Source organism: Lissotriton helveticus, chromosome 10 (genome assembly GCF_964261635.1).
Source record: "Lissotriton helveticus chromosome 10, aLisHel1.1, whole genome shotgun sequence".
Taxonomy (NCBI): Eukaryota; Metazoa; Chordata; class Amphibia; order Caudata; family Salamandridae; genus Lissotriton; species Lissotriton helveticus.
The window spans coordinates 894,051,182-894,065,296 of NC_136071.1; the positions used below are offsets into that span (position 1 = coordinate 894,051,182).

Sequence of the window (14,115 nt, forward strand, 5' to 3'; positions counted from 1 at the left end):
TAGTGCCCCGGTGGAATATTAGTTTCTTTTACCACTGGGACTGGGCGTGAGTGGACCAGACGGTCTCTCAAGCTGGAAGCTCTTTTGAAAGCAAACCTAGGTTGTGGCATCTGCTTGAGGTTGGTATCTAGTATGTGCCAATGTTTCTTAATTATTTGGCGAATCTTAGTTGATTGCGGACCAAAAGTAGTGACAACCGGTATACATTCTTTCTTTTCTCTGGTTTGTTTCATAAGTAAAGCTTCCCTTGGGGTGTTCAATGCCCGTTTACGTGCTTGTTTCACTATTTTGGCGGGATAAGCACGGGAAGTTAGTTTTGCTGCCAGATCTTCTGTCTGTTCAAGGTAGCTGGCTGTCGTTGTGCAGTTCCTCCGGTACCTCATAAACTGTCCTACCGGGAGGTTATCCCGGAGGGCCCTTGGATGAAAGGATCTGTAATGCAACAATGAATTCTTATCCGTGGGCTTTTGATGGACCGTCGTGATCAATGTATTCTCTGTTGCGTGTATGTCCAGATCTAAATATGTAGCCTTCCGTCGGTCTATGTTCCATGTGAATCGCAAGCACCGGTCCAGATTATTAAGCCAGATTAAAAACTGGTCCAGTGTATCCGCAGTACCTCTCCATATACATAAAATGTCATCGATGTATCTCTTCCAGAGGACAATGTTCCTCTGGAAGAGATTCGATTCATGATGGATGTAGTTTGTCTCGAATTGCCCGACGTAAATACACGCCAGGCTCGGGGCAAAAGTGGCTCCCATCGATGTCCCCGATGTTTGGAGGTACAGTTGGTCCTTGTAAGCGAAGAAGTTGCGGGTTAGTGCAAGCTCTATGCACTGAAGCACGAAGGTTGGTGCCGTGTCATAAAACCATTCACATTGCCCCAGGGCACGAGCTGCTGCCACCAGCGTCGCCTCCTGGGGTATGCTGGTGTAAATTGACTCTATGTCAATCGTCACCAAGAACTGTTCCTCCGTGTTGTAAGTTATTGTTTCCAGATGCCGCAGGATGTCCGTAGTATCTTGTACATAGGAAGGTTGTGTTACCACGCACTCTCGTAAGAAAAAGTCTGCAAACTGCGATAGTGGCTCGAGTATCGAATTTATACCCGAGACTATCGGGCGCCCAGGAGGTGGTCGCTGAGCTTTATGGATTTTTGGCACTATATAGAAGGCCGGAACCCTGGGGGATGGATTAATCAGGAATTCCGCTTCTTTTGCCGTTATCCATTTCTTCTCTTTTGCCGTTGTGACCAGTTTTTGAATAATTGTTTTCAGCTCTTCTGTTGGATCTCTTTGGAGGGGTTGGTAATGTTCCCTTACCCCTAGCAATCTGTTGATTTCAATCTCATAATCTGTAATATTCATCACCACCACCGCTCCGCCCTTATCCACGGGTTTGATGATGATGGAGCTGTTATTCTGGAGTGATTTGATGGCCATCCAGTCTGTTTGTGACATATTACTGTGGGTCAGCTTGAGTTGTTTTTGTTCCAGTTCTGTAATATCCTTGAGAACTTTTTGTTCAAATACTGTGACCTCAGGTCCTACTTGATGATTCAGGGGTGTAAAAGTTGATGGGCGACGTAGATCTGTACTAAAAGATTCAGAACAGCTCCATCATCATCAATCCGGCGGATAAGGGCGGAGCGGTGGTGGGGATGAATATTACAGATTATGAGATTAAAATCAACAGATTGCTAGGGGAAAGGGAACATTACCAACCCCTCCAAAGAGATCCAACAGAAGAGCTGAAAACAATTATTCAAAAACTGGTCACAACGGCAAAAGAGAAGAAATGGATAACGGCAAAAGAAGCGGAATTCCTGATTAATCCATCCCCCAGGGTTCCAGCCTTCTATATAGTGCCAAAAATCCATAAAGCTCAGCGACCACCTCCTGGGCGCCCGATAGTCTCGGGTATAAATTCGATACTCGAGCCACTATCGCAGTTTGCAGACTTTTTCTTACGAGAGTGCGTGGTAACACAACCTTCCTATGTACAAGATACTACGGACATCCTGCGGCATCTGGAAACAATAACTTACAACCCGGAGGAACAGTTCTTGGTGACGATTGACATAGAGTCACTTTACACCAACATACCCCAGGAGGCGACGCTGGTGGCAGCAGCTCGTGCCCTGGGGCAATGTGAATGGTTTTATGACACGGCACCATCCTTCGTGCTTCAGTGCATAGAGCTTGCACTAACCCGCAACTTCTTCGCTTACAAGGACCAACTGTACCGCCAAACATCGGGGACATCGATGGGAGCCACTTTTGCCCCGAGCCTGGCGTGTATTTACGTCGGGCAATTCGAGACAAACTACATCCATCATGAATCGAATCTCATCCAGAGGAACATTGTCCTCTGGAAGAGATACATCGATGACATTTTATGTATATGGAGAGGTACTGCGGATACACTGGACCAGTTTTTAATCTGGCTTAATAATCTGGACCGGTGCTTGCGATTCACATGGAACATAGACCGACGGAAGGCTACATATTTAGATCTGGACATACACGCAACAGAGAATACATTGATCACGACGGTCCATCAAAAGCCCACGGATAAGAATTCATTGCTGCATTACAGATCCTTTCATCCAAGGGCCCTCCGGGATAACCTCCCGGTAGGACAGTTTATGAGGTACCGGAGGAACTGCACAACGACAGCCAGCTACCTTGAACAGACAGAAGATCTGGCAGCAAAACTAACTTCCCGTGCTTATCCCGCCAAAATAGTGAAACAAGCACGTAAACGGGCATTGAACACCCCAAGGGAAGCTTTACTTATGAAACAAACCAGAGAAAAGAAAGAATGTATACCGGTTGTCACTACTTTTGGTCCGCAATCAACTAAGATTCGCCAAATAATTAAGAAACATTGGCACATACTAGATACCAACCTCAAGCAGATGCCACAACCTAGGTTTGCTTTCAAAAGAGCTTCTAGCTTGAGAGACCGTCTGGTCCACTCATGCCCAGTCCCAGTGGTAAAAGAAACTAATATTCCACCGGGGCACTACCCGTGTGGGAGCTGCACAGTCTGCGGAATTACAAGTAAAGTGAAATCATTTACCAGAGCCAGTGGCAGGGCATGGCATTTGAACACTTTTAGCAACTGCAACACAACCAATGTGATTTACAGACTTACTTGTCCATGTAATTTACATTACATTGGACTCACCTCTAGAAAAATAAAGATCAGGATTCAGGAGCATCTTAGCACCCTGAAAGCTGCAAAACTGACGACCAAGCTGGTACAGCACTTCGTGAATCAGAAACACCAACCCAGGGATCTGCGTTGGATAGTAATTGAACAGTACGGGGGGACCAGCACAACATGGACAGTATACTCCACAAAAAAAGAAGCCCGCTGGATTTTTGAAGAATCTATGGACCAACAAGGGTTGAATGATACTATTGAATGGCATAAGTTCCCCTCAACCTGATTAAAATAGCTATGGCAGTATACATTGCATAAATGTACCAGGAGATAATGGAAAACAAATGAAAAACTGTGAAGGAGATACGCACATATTGTGTGTTTATCACCAATGGAGGCAGACAAAATCTAAACCATCACAAATTATGAGGTCAATATTAACAATAGTAAGAGCCAGATGCACCCACTACATAGAACACCAGGGCGGGCTATTGAAAGATTTTATTCTACGACTAATTACAAACTATGACGCAAAAGTGAACGACTGACCCATTAACTCACAAGAAATCCATATGTCCCCAACAGTATCACGGTTTAATAATATTATAAACCTGATATCGTCATGAACTCCAGGTAAATACTGTAGCCAGGGACCCATTCAAAGATGGCCGACATGACAGTATAGAAAATCACGTCACTTCCAGGAAACACATTAGACACGTGACCAGGAAGTTCCGCCGGTTTCGTCTAAAAACAGAAATACCGACGACTAACGTGAACAAGCAGGGTGAGCGGAGGCCACAACTGACTGCACAAACGGTAAGGAGCACGCAGGCGACATGGGTGAGACAGAGAGATATACGTGAGGAAGTCTGAATGGGCAACAATACTGTAGAATGCCGAGTGTGCCGGCGGGCACGCATCGATGTTTTTCGATGGTCTTGTCAGATAACAAGTAACAGCGGGTGCTAAAAGTAACACGCGCTTGTGACACAGAACAACAGGCACCTCGAGGGGCAGGGGCTTCACGATAACTAGGGATGTGAACATCATAGAGATAAACATCAAAAGGTGCAATTGACAAATATCGAGAGGAACATTCACGAAATAATTAACAGCAAGGGAACCTATGAAAAACAATGCAATGAACACAAAACAACAAAAATTTATATATTTTACTTGATTTTTTAGATATCGACCAAAGGGCGGACACAAGAACCCACATACGGATAAAAGGGGTTCTCTTAAAATCATTTTTCTTCTACAGGAGCCTTGTACGCACCATAACATAAGGCGACCTGGTAATGTATATAAGCAAGATATCCGCAATGGTGGCAGAACTTACCCACTTGAGACACCAAGGCTGAATTAATATATATGTGTGTGTGTTACACCTTTTTGTTTCCATATGTGCATTTAGGTTCAATAAAGGGAGAAAATTAAAAGATAAGTGCAAGAATCACGCTGACCCAGAATAACCCTGATGAAATCGCCGGTAATGTATAAACGCGGCGATGAAACATGTTGGTTTTTATTAGAACAGGCACACGGCAAAGAATAAAGTTGGAAGTGCTAGTGGAGCCCAGTTCTTTTTAATTGAGTAGGTCCTATAACTCATATTTCGGAGGAAAGGTCCTATTGCTCAGAGGGTCACTCATGTAACTACACAGAGTTGTTTCATTTGTGCACAGTTTTATCCCCTTTATTTTCATGGTTGGCATCTGCTGATGATGATATAGTGGGGAGTCAAGCGAGTACCAGTTTGACACATCCCCCTGGTGGCTACTTCCGTGAGGCGTTGCCAACCCCCCTCCCCTTTTTTCCACTAGAGAAGGGTAGAGAAGGTCATTAGAGCAGCGCAGGGAACTAGCTTTCACACACACATTTGATTTTATACATGACTATCCACACAGAGAGTGATGTGAGACAATGAAGCAGGTAGTAGGAGATAGACATACCCACTACTGAGAACAACATAAATAACGAAGAGGTGGTAGTGTTCACCTATTTGTAAGGGCAGGCACAGTGGTTTGAGGTTTCGGTATGATGGCCCAAATTCATTTTTGTCCACAATATTTTCTCTGACCAGATCCAAGACTTTTGGGACCTAGGCAGGTGTTGCTGTGACTGATTTGACTTCCCCAGTGGTGGTGCATTTTAATTGCACATCGCTTAGAGCCTGTGATACATTCAGATCCTGTAAAACAACCAAAAGTTCATTGATGTCAAATGGTTTTTCATCCACCTCTGTGCTTTCACAAGTGAGATCAGGTACCCACATTCTTGTCCTAAATAGGAACTTGTAAGGAGTGACACCTCCTAGGGAATTTCTTGGCATTTAATAAGGGCTCGTTGGACCCCGTATAAATGATTGACCCAACTACCACCCAAACCGAATACCCTTGCTGTTAAAGATTGCTTTAAGCCTCGGTTTTTCCTTTCCAAAACAAAATTTCCGTTGGGATGGAACAGAGAGAAGTACCGCAATGCTACACCCAATATGCCAACTGCGTATGTCCCTATGAAGACTGGCAAATCTTTTATACTAGTTCGAGCGTCAGCCGAGTGCTGAGGACATACCCATAGGAATCTAGAGCATGAATCCACTGCCTCCAAGATATACTTGTAAGTCCCATCCGATTGTAGGGGGCTGCATTGGTCCAATTAGATACAAGCGAGTGGTCTGTCTGATATTAGTAATGGTGTCTGCGCTGGACGGGCTACAGTGGAACCCTTCCTCTGCTGGCAGATGTTGCCATTTAGGACACAATTCTTTGCCTGTTTAGTTAACCCAGGCCACTATTAGTGCTGTTTCAATAATGAATCCTTTACAGTAATCCCTGCGTGTGCAGAACCTAGACCCTCGTGTGCAGCTAGAATTAAACCCAATCTGTGATCCATGTCTGGTATTACTCTATCCACCACTATTGGAATTTGAGTATACAGAATGTTATTTGCATCTAACTTGTAGGAGTACTTGAGTGGAAAACCTTTTGGGAAGGTTGTGCCGTTTTTGTGTGAAGCAATGACAGCTACCATTATCTGTCTGTCTAATCTTGCTTTTGAACAAGTGATTGCAGCTACAGCATTAGTGCCTACTGCCTCCTTCACAGCTTCTTCAGCCAAGAATTCCCTTCAACTTGAACGCCATCACATTGATGACTCAGCGTGTGTATCATGTGATCTCTTGGTAATTCGTTTTTCAACACGGCTACTTGTTCCCATAGCATTTTATTCTTAATAGTGCCACATTTTGAATCTTTAAACCCATTTTGACCCCAGTAGTGAAGATACTCATTGTATGACTGGACACAATAAAAAGAATCACACACAATTAGTGTGGGGAATTCTCGATCCGTATTTATTAGTGCCAGTAATAGGGCTTTCAGTTCTGCCAGCTGAGCCATGCAGTCTCCTAGAGACTGTGTCTTTGTACTGCTAGGATGGAACTTGCCATCCTGCATACGACCCTTCATAATTGCACGTGTGTTGCTGTATTGCTGTTTACTTCCTACGGCCAGCTGAGCAGATCTGTCAGTGTAAATAATGTATTCATACTGATCCAGAGGAATTATTTCATTTGGGGGAAGATATTCTTGTTCATATTGCAGGAATGCTTGTGTTTTTAGACTAGAGTCATATGTGTATTTTACATCTGTTGCAGTGAGAAAACTAGCCCATTGTATCCATCTTGGATGTAAGGCTTTAGCATTAAGAACGCTTGCCTTTGTAGCAGCCTCTAAGGCTGATACCGGAGATACGACAATTATTCATTTCCCCTGAGCCAGTGCTCTTTCTCTTACTACAGCGGTCTGTACTGCTGTCAGTATTTTTTCTGTAGAAGCAAAGCGCATTTCGGCGTTTGTGTACAAGTGTGATTTTTTATGCTAAGGGTACCGTTTCTCCTTCATTGAAGGTTAGGTAAGTGTACCCAGATTGAACCGCTATAACATGGAACACCAAGTTGCAGACATTTATGCGTGGTGGCAAGTGTTTTGAAGCTATCATGATTCAAAGAGGTGAGCAACCCAGTTACACCCTTGAGGGCTTGGGTAATTAAATGAAAAGGTAAGGAGGCCTTCAAGGGATATATTTCAGGAGAACAATCAGTTATTCAATGTCAATTGCGGAGAAATTAATTCACCAAATGTGTAAATCATATAATCAAAATATAAACACATTGAAACATATAAACATATAAACAACAAAACACAGAGGTGTATATAAAAATAATTTTATCAAAAAGTTCATTAAATCAGCAATAAATCAAAAAAGCAGGTAGGGAAATGCTGGTATAAATGACGTGATAGTACAATAATCAATACCACAGCAAAACCTAAAAAGAACATCTATCTCAAAAAACAAGGTGAATCAAACACTGTAGAGATAAGATGAAGGTCGACGTTTCGGTCTCTTTACAATAAATTTATCGAGACCATCCTCAGGACTGATGTCATTAAAACACTGCTGTAAGCTGTGCTGTAATCGAATGGACTGAGATACCACAGTGTTGGTCTCAAAAGGTATTTTATCGTTGTACCCCGGTAAATGCCTATATATAGAGCATGGCCGTCGCTCAGGCTAGAACGCTGAGAGTGTAGTGATCAGTCGATTAGAGATGGCTGAGGGCTCACAGGAATGGATGCTCCGTGATGTGCAAGCCAGGGATCTGAGATTCTCTTATTGTGCAATATCTGTGTCCACGAACACGTAGTCTTTTAGGTTGAATCAGTTGTCCAACTGGTAACAACAGAGCGCTCCCGTGTTTCCAGCCAAATTAAGTTTGACCGTGTTCCATACTCCAGCAACCCCAGCAACTAAGTGACCTAGCGCTCTGTTGTTACCAGTTGGACAACTGATTCAACCTAAAAGACTACGTGTTCGTGGACACAGATATTGCACAATAAGAGAATCTCAGATCCCTGGCTTGCACATCACGGAACATCCATTCCTGTGAGCCCTCAGCCATCTCTAATCGACTGATCACTACACTCTCAGCGTTCTAGCCTGAGCGACGGCCATGCTCTATATATAGGCATTTACCGGGGTACAACGATAAAATACCTTTTGAGACCAACACTGTGGTATCTCAGTCCATTCGATTACAGCACAGCTTACAGCAGTGTTTTAATGACATCAGTCCTGAGGATGGTCTCGATAAATTTATTGTAAAGAGACCGAAACGTCGACCTTCATCTTATCTCTACAGTGTTTGATTCACCTTGTTTTTTGAGATAGATGTTCTTTTTAGGTTTTGCTGTGGTATTGATTATTGTACTATCACGTCATTTATACCAGCATTTCCCTACCTGCTTTTTTGATTTATTGCTGATTTAATGAACTTTTTGATAAAATTCTTTTTATATACACCTCTGTGTTTTGTTGTTTATATGTTTATATGTTTCAATGTGTTTATATTTTGATTATATGATTTACACATTTGGTGAATTAATTTCTCCGCAATTGACATTGAATAACTGATTGTTCTCCTGAAATATATCCCTTGAAGGCCTCCTTACCTTTTCCTTGAAGCTATCATGTCAGCTTGTAGGGAAAAAAGGATGTCTGTGTTATATTAAGAAAAGAGATGTAGTAGTGTTCCCTTATACAGAGGTAAGAGATGGAATCGCACATCTAGTGATCAGTTGCAGTCAACAATTCACAGTGTGAGAACAAGAAGTATTTATCAACATGAAATTTTCTACTGTTATCGGGGTGCTATTCTGATCTTTCTGGCACCCACTACCCAAAAAGTACCATTGGTTACAACAAACAAGTTGTGTACACAAATTTATAAATATTAGAAAGACATTTGCAGCACACCCTTATGTTTTCAAGAACGGCCAATTTAGGAGCCTTAGATTCATGAAGTCAATATTTCAGGTACTCATCTCTCTGCACAAAAATTTTCTTTCTGATGACCAAGTAAGTTTAACTCAAAAAGCAGAGTCCACATCAATAAGTATCTTCAAATGACGTTATTCGTTTATTTTTATTTTCTCTTTTGATATTCAATCCAGACAAAACTGCCAACACGTGTTTCGTCTTCCCATAGACTTTGTCAAGGCATGGATCAAAACAAGTGCCAAGTGTCATGTAGGACTAGGATGACGGAAGGAATGACCCTTATACATAGTTATTATGCAGGAGATGGTGTCCTGCTGTGTCCTGCTGTGATTCCAAGAATCCTCATGCATAATGAATGAGGCTAATTTTCAGTGAAAAACCCTATGTTTTAGGCATTACTGTAACTAGTTAAAAGGTCAGTGCTACAACTATTATGTAGTGTAATGGAAGGGGAAATATAGGTGAAAGGTTGGGTTGCTACATGAGCCTATATTGGGCACCTGTATGAAACTTAACACCTGCATATCTCTGTGAGTGTGTATGCGAGTGCCTACACAGGTATGTGAGTGAGTCTGTGAGTGCCTTCATGGATCTGTGAGTTGGAGTGTCAATGCCTGCATACATCTGAGTGGCTGTGTGAGGGCCTATGTGGGTCTGTGAGTGAGTCTAAGAGTGCCTGCCTGGCTCTGTGAGTAGGTGTGTGAAGGCCTGTGCAGGTCTGTGAGTGGGTGCATGACTGCCTGGGTGGGTCTGTGAATGGGTGTGAAAGTACCTGTGTGGGTGTCTGTGTAGGTCTGAAAGTGTTTTTTATCTTTTTCGAAGTGAATCAAGATTTTAGGCTCTGTTTTAGATAAACACGTGGGGCCACACTGAGCCCCTCAGTGAATCTGCAGATTTACGAAGTAGAGAAAAAAATGATATAACTCAATTTTGTACCCAACATAGGTCCCTTCCACACTCCTCTAACACACTCATGGGGTCTACCCTAACCCCTTTAATCATTTTGCAAATATATTTTAAGTTCGCCGATACTTAAAATGGCAGTCACAACCTCCCAGTCAGGTTGTGGTCACTCATTCACATCGTTGCTGGTGGCACATGACTTCGCGAATCCAACCCTGGAATTCACGGAGCGTCCTCATCCCTAGATATACAAATTTGTGTTAATAATTCTGCAACTACTGAAATGATTTACACCAAATCACAAAAAGGGCTCTTTCTGGATCAACAGCTACCTCTCTGCAAATGTGGTGTAATTCTGTCCAGTAGTTCGGGCTGTAGCCATGTTCATAACCCCTATGGGAAGTTGCAAGGAAAATACACATTCCCCCCCCTTCTCTGCCCCCACTTGATGTATCGCTTTAAAACTTTCCTTGCAGAACTAGTCAATGTGGGCCACTTTTTTAGGAGAATTTCGTAAAGATTCAGTGCCAAAATAATAAACATGACAAATGTTTTTCCTTTGGAAACTAGGTCCTAACTGTTACTACCTACTGATGACCGCCAGTAGGTAATATCTATCTATCTATCTGTCTGTCTGTCTATCTGTCTGTCTATCTGTCTGTCTGTCTGGCTGTCTGTCTGTCTGGCTGTCTGTCTGTCTGTCTGTCTGTCTATATATCCATTTTATATGTATACACACACATATATTCCAATTTATTCACAAACATATATGTGAGGAAATGAAAAGTTGTCTTGGGGAGGGGCAAAAACACAAGAAAATAGAACCTTACATCAGTACATCGGAACGGGAAAGGTTACTTGGAGGTGGTTGGTCTAATAAAAAAAACATCAGGAAATGTCATGAGGTACAGTCTATATACAAACAGGGAAAACAAAGTCCATAGTTATAAAAAAGTGTAAAATCAACAATCCACTGTGCTAAGTAATAGCAAAGTCATTCTCTTAATAAGTGGGGTGTTATGAATCATGCTCATTTCCTGGGACCAATAGGTCCTGGCCATCCTCGCTTTCTTCTTTGACAACAACATTGAAACCCTTCTCAGACGTGGACATCACATGGCTGGGCATGGTAGGACTAGACATTCCACAAGAAGTATAAAATACAGAAGTAGCAGGGGAAATAGGGATCACAGATGAACTGGGAGATGGGAAAACAGGAGGCATGATGAGAAGGCAGGCGCAACTTTAAACCTGCTATCAAGGAGGTCAAGAGGCTGCATAACATTCAGGGCTGTTCAGTGACCATCTCTCCGAGTATCTAGACCTTAAAAGCATAGTCCCAGATAGCCATAGAGATCTCTCCCTCAACCTCTCTGATAGTAGGAATATAATATCTTCATCCTGGCTGGTGATGTCCACATTTCCCGCTTGCCCAGTTTGCTCATCCTATTATTCTGCCAGTGGGCGCAATATCCCTCCATGTGGTTGCTTCCTACTTCTCACGTTTGTCAGAAAGTCTTTGTGCTCACCTCACAGTTGAGAGCCTTGTTTCTTGCCAAAGGTCCTGCTAGGATGCTCTTTGGCCAGCGGATTATCCACTGTAAAGGAATGAGAAAACCAAAAGAGCCATTTGAATTCATTGGGTCAATGATGCATATCTACATAACTTTTGATAAAAGAGATATTTTTTTCTATAAGTGCTGACACCGAGACGTCTTTAACAAACTTGTTGCTGTCGCTGCTTCCATATTCATTTTATTTCTAATTACAAATAGCTAAAACTGAAAAATAACAAAATACTCGTAACATCAAACATTCGAAAAAAGGGATGGTGTTCTTTAAAGGGCTAATTTCTGTAAATAATTTACTTTAAAATGTTGACATTTTTGATTTTCAACATGTTCAACACATTGCTGATCTAAGTGGAGAGAGTTTTAAGCCACACCAACAATGCATTGCAAAGGATGCTGAACTGGTCCATATTTTTTGGAAGACATATTCCACATATTTATAATTGGTTGTACGAAATTGTAAAGTATAAAGTAATGATTATATGTGGGTAGGATGTATGATAGAGGTATACAATGTTTGCATCACATACATTTTAAATTGGCAAAATAGAAATGGTGCTGATTTTAAATGTATAATTTTCCTTAAATCTTTCATGTTGACAAAAATTCAGATTTTTTTAATGCATTTCCATCATGTCAAAATGTGTTGCTTAGTCAATCCAACCTAAACATGTAATAAGCATACATATTAACAATGTTTAACTTTGAAACCTTTATAGCATAAAAACAACCTGCGACTTATAACATGGAAGGTTCTAACAAAGCTCAAAGTGGCCACATGACTGGACATCACTCTCAAAACACATGTGCACTTAAGTGATTATACACAATGACAATATACACTTTTGGTGTAGTCCCTATAGAAAATATACAGGATCTGCGCGTTTAGACAACATCTACTGTAGGATTGGTGTCAGACGAACTCTGATCACCCCCACCGGGTATGTTGGCCCTTTTTGTACCAACTAGATCACAGTGCCACTATACTCTCTTCTTACCAAGGAGGGAATAGTTCTTGGCAGTCATCGAACATGACAACCCTGATCCATCAGGACAGTGGAAACAATGTACTACCTTTCGCTCAGTCACTTGTGCTTACTTAGTCTGTCTCAGAGAGATACACTGACTTAAACAAGCTGGGTGTTTTCAATAATCATTTTTTGAACAGTTGTTATGCTGGTGTAGAATAGATGTGCTTCAACAACCGTTAGACAGTATAAGATATAAATGATTAACAGTACTATAAAGGTAAACGGCTGGTATAGTTCTACCATCTTACTAAAATCATGAATATATTCAAGTATATAAAACACATGATAAAAGATGCATACTCCTACGATGCCTCCCTAACTAGATGTACCTTAGTGAACCTAGTATGGGTGTAGGTGTTAAGCCAAGAATTTCTCTAGGATTCAGTCAACCCCATTACCTGAAGTGATACTATGGGACCCCATCCTGGTCTCGAGTTGGACACCCCGTGAGGAATGTTAGACCACTGCGAGCTGGGGTATCTGCATGCAGGAACCTTAGCCTTTCTGTTCAGTGTGTCTGCCGGGAGGTCTCAATCTCCTCTACATATCTTAGCAAGAGGTGATGCATATATACCCATAGGTCTCTCCAGGGGCCCTACCTTGCTGTATTACTGTGTTGGCTTAGGGATGACATCAGGCATGAACTTTGTAGATAGATTTTTTACATGAGATGGCAGTCCTGCTGTGTTTCCAATAACCCTCATGCATAATATATGAGATTTCAAACTGGAAAAAAACAGCGTTCTGAATGCAGTGTAATAGCTAGGTAAAAGGTTAGTCATTGTAAACCGTGACAAGTGTAATGTTGGGAGAGAATATAGGTGAAGGGTCACAAGTTTTCCGAGGCCTATATTATAGTACCTATATGGAATCTAACACACTTACCATCTTTCGCTGCTCAGACTCTTCCAGCTTAACATGGAGGGTTGGGCCAGTCAGCTCTCTGGACCCTCCGGTACAGTGGTGTCATGTGGAGTGAGGAGAATGTGGCTTAGAGAACAAATCCATAATGTTCTGGGCCTTGATTCAGGCCCAGTACATATGACAGAGATTCCCCTACCAAGTGTGGACACCCACTGCACTGCCGCACATGAAAATATACTACCAAATTTCAGCCTGCACTGCATTTCTCAGTTGGGTCTCTGGACCCCATAAAGCTGAGGGTACTTATTGACCACTTCCTGGCCGATAATGTGTAATTGAGCCTCAAAAAAGTTGGGGAGGCCTTCTCATGAAAGTCCATCAGCCATATTGGGGCAAAGGATAATGCAAGTAGCATCAGAAAGGTAGAGGATGCTGTAGCTGCAAAGAAAGCATTGCTCAGAATGATCACAAAGTTTTTGACCTCCTCTTTCTGTATGCCATTTTCTGTTTGCTGCAATAGGTAGAGGATACTGCCTTAAATGCAGTCTCCACTCTGCATGTAGGGTGGAGACTCTGCGCCGGGTCAGAGCACTCTGTCTATGGGAGGGAACCCACGCATGCAGAGTGGACCCAACACACCTGGGATGGGACCCTACACAAATGGAAGGGAACAGTCCACATGCAGAAGAGATATCAGCACATGCAGGAGGAAGATCCCTGCAGGT

General features: G+C 42.3%; 1 long non-coding RNA gene across 1 annotated transcript in view; it reads right to left on the bottom strand.

The window, feature by feature from the left end:
* The window catches only part of LOC144785534 (uncharacterized), a 52,388-nt gene that overhangs the window by 9,234 nt on the left and 29,039 nt on the right, over positions 1-14,115 (bottom strand). Inside the window, exon 3 of the long non-coding RNA XR_013601948.1 lies at positions 11,454-11,522. This is a non-coding gene — a long non-coding RNA (uncharacterized LOC144785534). The remainder of the gene's footprint in view (positions 1-11,453; positions 11,523-14,115) is intronic.